Genomic DNA, 13,554 nt, shown 5'->3' with positions numbered 1-13,554 from the left:
ACCAAAGGGTGCTGTACATCTCCATCTAATATTGATTTCAAACCAAGATTAAGAATACCGTTATTTCACAGGCACACAACAAAGAGTGATGGATAAACATCTTACTACATTTATCATACTACATTACCCTTGCTTTTGTTTGCACCATTTTCTGATACTGACACCTTAGGCTTCAGGCAAGCTATAGTTCAGAGCCAGTTTACCTTGTAATATCAAACTGTGTGCTTCTTTTTATTGTCTTTCCTACGATCTTCATTGTAACTTCTTTGACCACCCCGTAAATTATATAAATAGACAGAAATTGAGGTAAAACCCTGTTTATTGGTTCATTGGCTACCTTCTGCCACTGCAGCTGCTTCATTGGATTATTCTTTTAATTACTTGAAAAGGTCATGATCATGGATTGTAATCCAGATCACCTTGGAAATATATCTCCGTTCCTTCACTGTCGCTGGGTCAAACTCCTGGAATTCCCTCCCTAAGGGAATTGTGGGTCAACCCAACGCACATGGACAGCAGAAGGAAGCTCATCAGCATCCTCTCAAGGACAACTAGGGAGAGGCAATAAATGTTGGCCAGCCCATGTCCCGTACGTGAATCAAAAAATTTTAAGAACCTTTCCAGGTGACAGTGAATATATCCTGAGCTTCTTGTATTCTGTGATTTACGATATTGAAATGACTGATTGCTGGGTCTGAATGCTTCATTAAAAGGCATTAAAACATATTGAAAATGGACAATAATACTGCATTTAAATAGCATCTCATCACATTGAAATATCAAACAACTTCAAGTTTGTGAATTCTGAAGTATTTTGTACAAACAATCCATATTCAAATTGGTATCTTCAGTCTTTTATAATTCAGATAGGGACGACGTTTAAAATCTCATGGGAAATTAAATTCAAATGGAGTATTCAGACTTAAAATTGGCTTTGAGAAATGATTGAAAGTGTTCATATGACAATTTAAATAGCTTATTTTTGATCTGAATGCAAAGCTGTCTTGCCATGATTAGACTTTTCCTTTTAACATTTTCACCACATTTTGTGATTACACTTTATCACCCTTTCTCCTTAATTCTCACTATAGATACACAGAAAGATCTGAGTCTAAGCCATATAGACATCAATTACTATTTCACAGAATCACTACATCTTAATCTTCTCTGAGCACTTTTCACCCTTTCTGTGCTGTCTGCCTTTTCTCATTCCTTCATCCTTCTTTATATTATTGTCCCTTCTCAACTGCCTTCCAGCTAAGAGATAGCTAGAAGAGACCTTCACAAAACTCCAGAGATTTATGTCTACAGCCTAAAATTATGTAGAAAACATACTACGTAATTGCATGTATTCCTAGTACATATCAGGGAATGCAAACATGGGAAAACAATACAAGACGTTAATAAGTAGGACTTTCTAATTTCCAACCTATATCAAAGTTCAGAATTCATGCCTTCTACAATGAAAAATATAAATAACTGCAATAGAAAGAAATTTTGTACACATGTCCAGATGAATTAGTGATGATATCTTAAGAGGTGATTGGTAATAAGTTGTCAAAAGGAATAGTGACCATTAACATTTCTGAAATTACTGTTACCTCAGTGCAGTACATCTCAAATAGGTGAAAAATGTTTATCATTTTCCCTTCCTTCATTTAAATGTAAGAATTGCTAGAAAAGAAAAGACCAAAGTCCACTACTTTCCTGATGGGGACCAAGTGCTTTCTGGGTACGGAGCACCAGCATCGTGATCTGGAAAGCATTAGAATTACATGGCTCAGGCTGGAGAGACCGTTTGACCCTTACCTCACTATTATTGTCATGGGTTGTATGAAATCTTGCATCAGTTGAATATTTTATATGTTCTGGGTGGCTAAATATCTTAATTGCTTACTTGGTATGTTTCCCCCCGCCTTGTCTTTGACTGACAAATTTTCACAGGAGGTATACAACAAGTGCAATCAATGCTTATTTTCAGTAAATGAGTGGACCTGGAGATTAATGTTTGTGGGAGATTGTTCCACTGCTTAATTGTTCATGGGGGGAAAGGAGTTAAGGAAGGAAGCATAGATAGTAGGAACTACAGATGCTGGAAAATCTGAGACAACAAGGTGCAGAGCTGGATGAACACAGCAGGCCAAGCAGCATCAGAGGAGCAGTAAGGCTGACCCTTGAAGGGTCTAGGCCCGAAACGTCAGCTTTACTGCTGCTATGATGCTGCTTGGCCTACTGTGTTCATCCAGCTCTGCACCTTGTTGTCAAGGAAGGAAGCATGTTGGGATGTATACAATTGGAGCTGTTAGTTATGAGCTCTTCAAGTTCTATCACCTTTAGGATTGATGTACTGCTTAGAAATTAAGATATCTACAAGATAGCAAAGAAAAACACAAGACCAGCATAAAATGTGTGAACTTAAAAGGGAACTGCCAGAAGGATTTATTATCTTTATAGTAAGGAAGTGAGTTCCAGATACCCACAACTCACTGAATGAAAGAGTGTTTCTAACGTCCCCTCTAATCCTTCCACCAATCACCTTAAATCTGCGCCCCAGTACTTGACCTCTTCACTATGGAAAACAGGTCTTTGCTGTCTATTTTATCTTGGCCCCTTATAATTTTGTACACCTCAATTAAATGACACACCCAGTCTCCTCTGTTCTAAGGGAAATAGCCCTAGTCTATCCAATTTTTCTTTGTAGCTGCAATTTTCAAAAACTGGCAATATTCTTGCAAATCTCCTCTGTATTCACTCAAGAACAATTAGGTCCTTCCTGTAATGCGATGACCAGAGCAATACACAAAATTCCAACTGAGGCTTAACCAGAATTATGTAGTTCCAGCATTATATCCTGCTTTTGTATACTATACCTCCTCCAATAAAAGCTTTTCATATTCTCTGTTTATCTTTTAAACTGTCTGGCCACCTTCAAGAATCCATGAACATGCACTTCAAGGCATCTCAATTTCTCAATCCCTCTCAATATCTTTCTATTTATTGTGTATTTCTCACTCTTCCCAGCTGCATTGCCTCATACTTCTACAGACTGAATTCCATCTGCCACTTTACTGCCCATTCAACCAAAGCGTGAATATCATTCTGGAGATGACAGTTATCCGAGTTACTATAAACTACACAGCCGATTTTTGTGTCACCTAAAAATTTCCCTAATGAGCCTCTTACGTTTGAGTCCGAATCATTAATATAAACAACAAAGAAAAGGACCTAACACTGAGCCCTATGGAACGTCACAAGGAACTGCATTCCATTTGCAAAAAGATTCATTGACCATTACCTTTCATTTTCTGCAACTGTGCCAATTTTGGATCCAACTCATAACATACCCCTATATCTGATGGGCTTTAACTGTTCTGACCAATCTGTCATGTGAGACTTTCTCAAATACCTTACTAAAATCCATATCGACCATATTCATCGCACTACCCTCATCAATCCTCCTTGTCAGTTCCTCAAAAAAAAGGTTCAATTAAGTTAGTAAGACACAGCTTTTCCTTAGCAAAAACATACTGACTATCCCTGATTAATTGTGCATTTCCAAGTGACAGCTTGTTATGTCTCAAAATTGATTCTAACAATTTTCTTACGGCCAAAATTGGACCAACCAGCCTATAATTATGTAGTTTATCCCTCTCAGCCTTTTTATAAAATGGTACAATGTTCACAGACCTCTGATACCTTGCCTTTTTTTTAGTGAGGGTTAAAAATTAATCCTCAGAGCATTTGTTCTTTCCTCCCAGGCTTCCTTCAATGGCTTGAGATGTAATCTATCTGGCTCTGATGATTTATCCAGACTCAAGTATGTGAGTCCCTCTGATATTGTCCTTTTTGTAAATAATATTTCACACCCCTTCTCCTTAACAGTGTGCATCAGCCCATTCCATTGTTAAGACAGAGATAAAGTAATTATTAAAAATCTTGCCCACATCTACAACATCTGCATTTGAATTACCTTGTACGTATCTTATCGGCTCTACCCTTGGTTATCCTTTTGCTCTGAATGTACTGATAAACATCTTTGGGCTTTTCTTGATTTTACCTGCCAATGTTTTCTTCATAGCCTCGCTTTATCTAACTTAATTTTCTTTTTTACTTCTCTTATGTACTTTCTATAACGCTTCACGCATTTCCAACTATTAAGATTGTTTGTGACTGTCATATGCTTTCTTTCTCTGCTTTACCTTACCTTGTATGCTTCTAGATGAGAGGGTTCTAGATTTGGCAGTACCAGCATTTTTTTCTTTGTGAGAACATGTCTAGAATGGGCCCAGAGAATTTTGCTTTTGAATGCATCCCAGTGATTAGTGTCTGCTTTTCTTCAAATAGCTGTAACCAGTCCACCTTTGCCAGATCACATCTCAACTCTGTTAAATTTCTCTTCTACCAATTTAGAATTTTACTCTCCTTCTGTCTTTGTCCTCTTCCACAATACCACTGTCTCCAAAATGTTTACCCACCATCTACTCCATCCACTTGCCTAGCTCCATTCCATAAGACTAAATCTCAAATTGTACACCTCTCATTGGACTTATTACATGGACACCAAGAAAAATTCTCTTGAAAGCCGGCCAACATCTCTTTCTCAGGCTTGCTACAGTTTTCCAGCAAAGCTGAGTGCAAACTGGAAGAACAACACTTCACTTTCCATTTGGGGACCTTGCAGCCCTTCGGACTCAATATCGAGTTCAATAATTTCAGAGCCTGAACTCTTGCATGTCCTAGCCTCCAACCCACACACCTGGCCTTGTTATTCCATAGTCTGCCATTACATACTATCTATTGTTAGCCACTAACAGTCTCCATTCACTCTCCTAGCCAGATCGTTGTCCACTCCTTTGTCTGTCCAACTGTTCTTCTCTCTCTTTCTCTCCCCACCTACTGTTTATTCCTTAGCCCCTTCCCCCAGTTTATCTTCTGCATATAAATTGACATTTTCCTAGCTACTGTCAGTTCTGAAGAAGGGTCACTGGACCCAAAATGCTAACTCTGATTTCTCTTTACAACTGCTGAGCTTTTCCAGCAACGTCTGTTTTTGTTTCTGATATACAGTATCCGTAGTTCTTTTGGTTTTTCCCTTGAAAGCTGTTCAAGAGTTTTATGCCCTCTGTGCCTTTCACACTGATCATGTGTTTGTTCTTAATAGACCAGTTCTATTAGAGCACTATTGTATTTACAATCAGAAATTTGTCTACATATTTGCTGTTCCACCTCTCTTCCACTGTTTGAGGTCTGTCTATACACCTAGTAGCATGACTGCCCCTATTTTGTTTCTGAGCTCAACCCATATCTTTATTTGATGATTTATTTAGTATGTCATCTCCTCTCTCAGCTGTAATTCCCCATACCTACCCTTTCCCATTCCCTTTCCTGCATGAAATCCCTCTACCCAGGGTTGTTGAATTGCCATTCTTGCTTTTCCTTAAGCCAAGTTTCTATTTGAGCAATGACATTATGCTGCCATGCGTCTATCTGTGCCCTCAGCTCATCAGTTTAATTGCTGTACATCTTGCACACATTTTAACCTGTCTTCCTCCTGACTTTTGGAATCGTTCAGTAACTTTTTTGTCTCTTATTTTGTGCTCTGAATTGGTCCTTTCTGAATCTGCTCTTTGGTTCCCATGCCTTGTCAATCTAGTTTAAATTCTCCACAAGTGCAAATCTCCCTGCAAGGATATTCATCCTGGTTTTGTTCAGGTGTCATCCATTCAACTTTAATTCATCATCAGAATCCCATCCTGAGCAGAAATTAATTTTTATCAAACATTTATCGTGCACTGTGAGGCATTCCTTCATTTAAGATATGCTCCCAGCCCACACGTGGGAACAGTCCAATTGTGACTGTTAGTAACAGCACTTTGAAAATATTAAACATTTTAAACAGGTAAATAGCATAACAATTGAAAACTTGTACATATCCATGTTTTCCTAATTGCTGTCGCAGACTTGTCAGGGCTAATTTTCTGAGTTAGTGGTGCTGATAGGAAATACCAGCCTTGCATATTTGAAAATAATGGGCACTCGAACCACAATTATTCATACACATAATGTCCCCAGCATGAAAATAAGCTCTACATTGTCTATTCTCAGGCTGGTGTTTAATGAACAGGCTGGTCTGCTATTTTTAAATGAACCTGGTTTGTAAACACAGTGGCAAGAAACAATAAAGACCCAATAAGATAATACATCATTCACAAACATTGCTTGTTCTTAGTTACAATAAGTCCTTTGTGAAAATATTTACTGAAGAAGAAAATATGTAGTGTTGTTGACCCAATGAAGAACTTCTGGTGACAATCAAAGTTGTTTTCTTTGAAAGCCAGCCAACTTTCATGTTTAACTGAGGTAGAGAAGAGTGAAATGTAATAAATACAGAAAGCAAGTATCCAGTACAACTGAGATAACAAGGTGTAGAGCTGGATGAACACAACAAGCCAAGCAGCATCAGAGGAGCAGGAAAGCTGACGTTTCGGGCCTAGACCCTTCTTCAGAAGAAGGGTCTAGGCCCAAAACGTCAGCCTTCCTGCTCCTCTGATGCTACTTGGCCTGCTGTGTTCATCCAGCTCTACACCATGTTATCTCAGATTCTCCAGCATCTGCAGTTCCTGCTATCTCTGATCCAGTACAGCTGGCCAGGTTTGTAATACAGGCTCCAGGTAACTGCGTGACTTGGACATCTTCCTATATGTTGTCGTAGATTTTTGGACATTATAATCTCTAAGCTTAATGGCACCTCCCTTGATGTGGGTAAAACTAGTGTTGGCACTAATGCGGTGTAGTCCCATCTTCATCATACTGACCCTTAGTACTAGGGGTGCTCGATCATTGAAATGATCTTTTTCTTTTGAACTTTGCAACCTTTTCTTATCCATTGATTCTCTGACTCACAGTCCTTGAGCAAATCTAATTCGTTCATTTTACTTTACCTCCTCATATTTATTTTTGCTCCCTTTAAAGCCCTATGCTCCAACTATTAAGAACTGCAATGTGAATGTTTCAAGCTGTCGAACATTCAGGAAAATATCTCACTTCAATCAGCATAACTTGCAGTAGTCATTACGGCAGAGACCAGAGACTAATAAAACTGGTATCTTAAATATGCATTTTTTTTGGATAAGGCTGTGTCAGTTGCTGTGCGATTGATTTTATTCTGAAAAGCTGCTGATAGAAGCAGGTTAATGTGTTACTGCATGGATTCCTGTTGTGGGAAATGCTGTCAATCTTTTAGGCTCTTAAGAAACTTCATGATTCAATTTCCATGGCAACTTTGACAAATGAATGATGGACACAATTAGCAAAACCTGTTAGAGTAAAAAGGAAACCTCATGTATCCTCCTTTGAGTGTTAACTTTTCAGGATCTGAAGAGATTAGAATATTCTTCTCACTGATATTCCTGCAGTGTTCATACCATCAATAAATTAAATGGAAGGTTCAAAACTTACTGCAGTGTGAATGATAGTAGGACTACAGATTTGCTGCAGTGAAGGTTTTAGTGCCAGTATTAATGAACTAAAGGTTCCACTTGAATTGAAGTTTGCAGTCATTAGTTGTGTAGTGCCTCCTACTGGGTAACAGAGATGCAATTATTTATTTAATATGTAGAAGAGAAAAGTCACCCCTACCTAAATCCAGAGATGGATAGGAAGAAACAACTTGAATTGGAACTGGGAAAAAGGGTTAACATATCGAGTTTGGTGTGACTCTTCTTCAGGGTCGTACTGCACTCAAAACATTATTACTCTGTTTCTGTCTCTCCACAATGCCGCCGACATGCTGAGTTTCTCCGACATTCTCTGTAATTATTTCAGATATCCAGCATCCGCAGTAGTTTGCATTTATTTGAATTTGAAATGCTACCTTTCACATCCCCAAGCATTTCAGTGTTATGATTACGTGAAGGATGTTGCAGACACAGAAGTTGCCAGTAAAGTGCACGGTCCCCCACAGCTATGATGGCAGAAGACTGTGTTTCACGTTGGGGGTCCATGCAATGCATCAGGAACATGAAGAGTCTCTCACAATATTTACATCATTTTTTATTTGGTGCGAGATGATTGTAGTTTTTCGATTGTATTTAGCATGTTAACCCCGGAGCTTGTATTATTTTCTTCTGTAATATAGTTATCTCTAAAATTGATAAAAATATACAACTTGCTATCCTCCAAGTCTGTTTGCAGCCTTCTGTAATGTAAGTCAGTCACTGATCCACCAGTTATGCTGCAGCTACTAAGAAAGGACTTTGTAGGAACACAAGGCCAGTTAAAGGCACAGGAAAGCTTATGAAAATGTACTGTCGATTATTGAACAACTCGATAGTTTACTTGATAAAATTGTTTGGAATGGTTGTTTTGTGCTAGCTTTTATTTCTGCATTTTAGCCAAGAGGATGTCAAGACAGTTGGTAAAGAATTGTATTAATGCTGATAGGAGGATTAGTGTGGTATTCATTGGCACTAAAGCTGGATGAATTAATCATGAAGGGCCCAGCCAGAAGAGGGATTTATTGGTCGTCTCTTCCCTTGCCGTCAATTCTGTAACATATTATGAATTTTCAGCAAGCTCCTTTCTAGCCATTTTGGTGCCATTACTGATATTGGGACTGTCACCTCATGTGACCTCTATTTTCATTTAATGGGTAGATATATGCAACAACAACAACTCAGATTTATGTACCACCAACAAATTTGTAAAATATTTCAAAGCATTTCAAAAGTGCAATATCAAACAAAATAGGGCGCATTAGGACAGGTAACTAAAAACTTGGGTAAAGAGGTAAGGTTTGAAAGAATATCTTAAATGAGAAGAGAGAGGCAGAGAGGTTAGAGATTGCATGTGGAAATTCCAGAGTTTAGGGTCTAGATGCCTAAAAGCATGGCTGCCAGTGGTGGATTGTTTAAAACAGAAGATATGGAATCATAGAATGTTACAGTACAAAAGGAGGCCATTAGGGGGAGGCAATGGCCTAGTGGTATTATCGCTGGACGGTTATTCCAGAGACCCAGGTAATTTTCTGGGGACCCATGTTTAAATCCCACCATAGCTGATGGTGGAATTTGAATTCAATAAATATCTTGAAGTGAGAATCTATTGATGACCATGAATCCATTGTTGATTGTCAGAAAAACCCATCTGGTTCACTAATGTCCTTTAGAGAAGGAAACTGCCATCCTTACCTGGTCTGGCCTACATGTGACTCCAGACCCACCTCAGTGTGGTTGACTCTTAACTGCCCTCTGGGCAATTAGAGTTGGGCAATAAATGCTGCCTAGCCAACAATGCCCTCATCCCATGAATGAATAAAGGGTAAAAAAGCTTTCCTGTGCATGTACTTATCCAAGTGTCTTTTAAATATTGTAATTGTACCCCCCATCTATTACTTCCTCAGGAAGTTCTTCCCACACTGAACCACCGTCTGTGTAAAAAATTTGCCTCTTACGTCTTTTTTTAAATCTCTCTCCTCTCACCTTAAAAATGTGCCCCTGGTCTTGAAATCTCCTTTTGTAGGGAAAAGAACACTACTATTAACTCTAGCTATACTTCTCCTTACTTTATAAACCTCTGTCAGGACGCCTCTCAACCTCCTATGCTCCAGTGAAAAAAATCCCAGCCTATCCAGCCTTTCTTTATAACTCAAACCTTCCATGCCCGTCAACATCCTGGTAGATCTCTTCTGAACTCCCTCCAGCTTGATAGCATCCTTCTTATAACTGGATGACCAGAACTGGACACAATATTCCAGAAGAGGCCTCACCAATGTCCCGTACAACGTCAACATGACTTCCCAACTCCTAAACTCAAAGCACTGAGCAATGTAGGCAAGTATGCCAATCGCCTTTTTAACCACCCTGTCTATATGTGACACAAAATTCAAAAAATTATGCACCTGCACCCCTGGGACCCTCTATTCTACAACACTACCCAAGGTCCTACCATTAATTGTATAAGCCCTATCCTTGTTTGTTGTACCAAAATGCAATACCTCACATTTATCCAGATTGAACTCCATCTGTCATTTTTCAGCCCATTGACCCATTTGATCAAGATCCCAGTGTAATCTTAGAATACCTTCACTGTCTACTGTGTCACCAATTTTGGTGTTGTCCACAAACTTAGTAACCGTGCCTTCTACATTCTCATCCAAATCATTTATATAAATGACATACAAAAGAGGACCCAGAACCAATCCCTGTGAAACACCACTGGTCACAGGCCTCCATCTGAAAAGCAACCATCCACCATTACTCTCTGTCTTCTGTTGTTAAGCCAATAATGTATCCAATTGGCAAGCTCATCCTGAATCCCATGTGACCTAACCTTACTAATTAATCTATCATGCAGAACCGTTCAAAGGCTTTACTAAAATCCAAATAATGATTGAACCTCTTAAAATATTATCAAATTATGCTCTCCATCATTGAAACTGTTCACTGTTCTAAGTTCTGCAGAAAATGCAAAGGTTAATCTCTAGCTTCTCTTCCCACAAATTATCCTCTTAAACCACCCTCCCTTACCTCCCCTACCTCCCACTCTCACCTTGAAGAATAATTGTAAGCAGCTCACTACTTTATTGTCACTAAGATTGAGACAATTTATTCTGCTTCTCAATCTTCACCTTGTCCATCAGGACAAACAATTTCTTTGTAGGCATATCCCTGAACTCATATCTTTCTCTTAGTTTTCTTCCATCATCCTGTTATGGTCTCTACAACCTTATCTTTGCTGTGAGACTAAACCCCTCCTCCCTTAATCCAATTCTGACCAATCTATTGATCTACCAACTTTCGTTTCTGAGCTCCATGTTAGCTGATATTATTAATGGGTTCTTCTCTGTTTTCCAAAACAATATTCAAAAGTGCTATCCTTCACAGTGTTGTCATTTGCCAAATTCAATGGCCATTTTCCCCAGAATTCTATGTTTGAATCTTCCAAGCAGTTTTTGAGCTATCCACTAAAATAGCCTTTGTAAAAGTCAGAAATCACTTCCTTTCCAATTGTGACAATAATAAACCATCCCTCCTTGCGCATCTGTAGCCTTTGACACAGTTGATGAAACCATCCTTATCCAACTGCCTTTCCCATCTTCCAGTTGGGTGGTACCTTGCTAGCTTATTTTTGTTTTTGTCTATCAAAATATAAGCAGAGAATCATCTATAATGGTTTCTCCTCCCACTTCTACACTGTGGTCTCACAGTGATCGATTCTTGGCACCCTTCTGTTTCTCATCTACAAGCTATTCTTCAGCAACAAATTCTGGAAACATCAAATCACTTCACAGCTTCTTCCTTCCATCTTCAGTAATCTCTTCTAGACTTACAAACCTTTGAGCTGTCACTCTGCTTTTTGTGTCCATGCTTTCAGTTATCTTAGTCTTAAGCTCTGGAGTTATCACATTAAACTTTCCTGCCTGTCTACCTCTCTTTCTCTCTCTCTCTCTCTCCCTCTCTCTATGACTCTCCTCTTTCAAGAAAGTCCTTAAAACTTATCATTGATCAAGTTTTCACTTTTCTGCCTTGATATCTTCTTCTCTCGCATGTGTTTTTATTGATAGTGCTGTTGCTATATGCCTTGGGATGTTTTACATTCATGTGCTATTTAAATGTAGGTTGTTTTTGTCATGGATTGTGGTAACAAAATTATGGGTGGAGGTTTCAGCAGCAGATAAACTGAGGAAGGGATGCAATCATGCAATATTGCAAAAGTGGAAATACCATATAGATTGTAGGTAATAAGTAGATTTAACTGCAATTTGCTTTTCTTCCTTATTCCTGCCTTTAATGGTTATGTGAAATTGTTGAACTTCTTTCTGTTCACTGTAAATCTGTTTCACAGACATGCTGCAAAGTGTTGGGAACACAGTCTGCAGTGTATTAACAGAACATCCCAGCAAAACAAAGTTCGCAATAAACAACTGCACCTCCCAGTCGCGAACCATTTCAACTCCCCCTCCCATTCCTCAGACGACATGTCCATCCTGGGCCTCCTGCAGTGCCACAACGATGCCACCCAAAGGTTGCAGAAACAGCAACTCATATTCCGCTTGGGAACCCTGCAGCCCAATGGTATCAATGTGGATTTCACAAGTTTCAAAATCTCCCCTCCCCCCACCGCATCCCAAAACCAGTCCAGCTCGTCCCTGCCTCCCTAACCTGTTCTTCCTCCCATCTATCCCCTCCTCCCACCTCAAGCCGCACCTCCATCTCCTACCGACCAACCTCATCCCGCCCCCTTGACCTGTCCGTCCTCCCTGGACTGACCTATCCCCTTCCTAACTCCCTACCTACACTCACCTTTACTGGCTCCATCCCCGCCTCTTCGACCTGTTTGTTTCCTCTCCACCTATCCTCTCCTCTATCCCTCTTCTATCCGCCTCCCACTCTCTCCCTATTTATTTTGGAACCCCCTTCCCCTCCCCCTTTTCTGATGAAGGGTCTAGGCCCGAAACGTCAGCCTCTCTGCTCCTATGATGCTGCTTGGCCTGCTGTGTTCATCCAGCCCTGCACCTTGTTGTCTCGGATTCTCCAGCATCTGCAGTTCCTACTATCTCTGATTCACCAATCTGGCAGTTCTGTTAAAAGCAGAGCAGATCATCAAACAGACACGTCTTCATTGTCTGGGGCATGTCTGCAGCCTTAATGGCAGTCACTTACCCAAGGACTTTCCAGATGGTGAGGAAGCCGGAGCCAGAAGATCGGTAGGATGCTCAACACTTCACTTCAGGGAAAATGGCGGCACTTCCTGTGGACTACCATGATAGCCAATGGGCTGCTACAATCTGGCAACAGATGGCAACACAGCAAGACCAACTCTTAATGATACCTGGTAGCTTCATGTTCCATACTGGTGGCAGAACCTGTCTCTCAAGGATTGGGCTCTTCAGCTATCAGCCAAAGTGTGCATGAACCCACCCCAATCTTAATTGATGCTTTAAGGAATGGCTATCATCCTTCATAGCTGGAAGAATGCTGAGGACAAGTAGTTAGGTGATTATTTAATAACCACCAGAAAATCATCAGCATTTAATACACAACCATTATAAACAGACATTAATCCTAGAGGAACTGCGAGAAGGAGCTCGAGCCACCTGCTCTAGATCCAACACACTTACAATAAACTAAAGTCAGAATTAACACACTGTTGAGGAATGCAAGGGTTTTGTATCTGCACTGTTGCTCTGAGCTGCAAAGGGAAATCTGTTATGTTTTCCCTCTGCAACATCTTGAAGTGACAGTGAGCTGCTCTGAGCCTTTGGAATTTAAATTCTGAGCCAGTGGAATTTAAACAACCTGGGTCTCAAACTAATAATAAGAGAGGGACGGTGGTGGTGGAGAGGGTTGGGGTGGAGGGGGAGGGAGGGGAGTGAGGTGTTCGTGATTGATGCCCCCTCCATCATTTACACATAAACCATCCTCGGTTAAAAGGCCTTCCCCTATCCCATTAAAGCCATCTTCAACCAATGGATTAAAAAATAATTTACATAAAAATACTTGAAAGAATCTGAGCATCCATAATTCAGTTTAAAAAGGCACAAACCCTCTAAGA

At 39.9% G+C, this 13,554-nt stretch overlaps 1 protein-coding gene across 1 annotated transcript in view; it reads left to right on the top strand.

Moving 5' to 3' along the window:
* LOC109920188 (kelch domain-containing protein 8B) overlaps nt 1-13,554 on the top strand; it is a 95,043-nt gene that overhangs the window by 68,206 nt on the left and 13,283 nt on the right. The gene's annotated exons all lie outside the window — the stretch shown is intronic.

Source organism: Rhincodon typus, chromosome 16, assembly GCF_021869965.1.
Source record: "Rhincodon typus isolate 14 chromosome 16, sRhiTyp1.1, whole genome shotgun sequence".
NCBI lineage: Eukaryota > Metazoa > Chordata > Chondrichthyes > Orectolobiformes > Rhincodontidae > Rhincodon > Rhincodon typus.
The sequence above is the reverse complement of the archived record's forward strand: the minus strand, read 5'-3'. Positions and strand labels throughout refer to the sequence as shown.